The sequence below is a fragment of the Rhododendron vialii genome, chromosome 11a, assembly GCF_030253575.1.
Source record: "Rhododendron vialii isolate Sample 1 chromosome 11a, ASM3025357v1".
Taxonomy (NCBI): domain Eukaryota; kingdom Viridiplantae; phylum Streptophyta; class Magnoliopsida; order Ericales; family Ericaceae; genus Rhododendron; species Rhododendron vialii.
Window position 1 is genome coordinate 9,311,851 of NC_080567.1, and position 998 is coordinate 9,312,848.

Sequence of the window (998 nt, forward strand, 5' to 3'; positions counted from 1 at the left end):
ATTGCAATAGCCTGAATGTGTACCCTGCACATGTGATATGAACGATCACATCCCATTTCGTGTGGTCTTTCTTCACCTTCATTTAGACCGTGTTCATATTAGGAAACCGCATAATGACTGAGAATTAGAATTGTCTGTCCATGTCAAGTGTAAAACTTTTCCGTGTTGCAAGTGTGTCACGTCTACATTACCTATCTCTCGTCTATGTTACATATCTTGTGTAGTTATGTTTACAAAACCTTAACATTGGCTTACGTTAATCTGGACACTTGAGATGCACTTGGAACATAGATTTGTGGATGTGTTAGAGAGGGAAAAGAAAATGGTGTGGAAAACCTAGTCTTCAATGAATTGTTTTCTTATCTTTTACTATTTTACGTTCTCGTTTTCTTTCGTACGTTCATACACAAATCCGTTATAATATTACTGTCTTAAATGAAAAGTGGATGCACCCAATTAGAACCTGCTGAAGATTATAGTAGAATTCTCATGCATCTCAATGGAGTTAAAGTAGGTATTATGTTGGCGTAGATCTTTCTTCGAGTCGGGCAAAATGGCTTATTGTTACTTGAAAATATAGGAGCAGTTGAGATGGTGCGTATATGTTGGGCTACCCAAGAAAAATCGAGAATCGTGAAACAAGACCGGACCGAACCGATTTGTGACTTTTGGATTGGATCCGTGGATTAATGGTCCTGATACGGATTTGAAAATTGAAAAACCGTAAGATACGATTCGGTTCACGGATTTTCATTATGAAACCATGGATTAACTGAGTTGAACCGTGAAATATTTAAAACTAATATATATATATATATATATATATATATATATATGTGTGTGTGTGTGTGTGCGCGTGTGTGCGCGTGTGTGTAATATTTAGTAAATAAGTATAAGTTTTACCAATTGATTTTATTTTTTTTCCAGCACTTTTATCTTAATGTGATACTATTTATTTGTTTTATAAAACTAATTGGCTAGTTTTTGTTAGGTTTTAT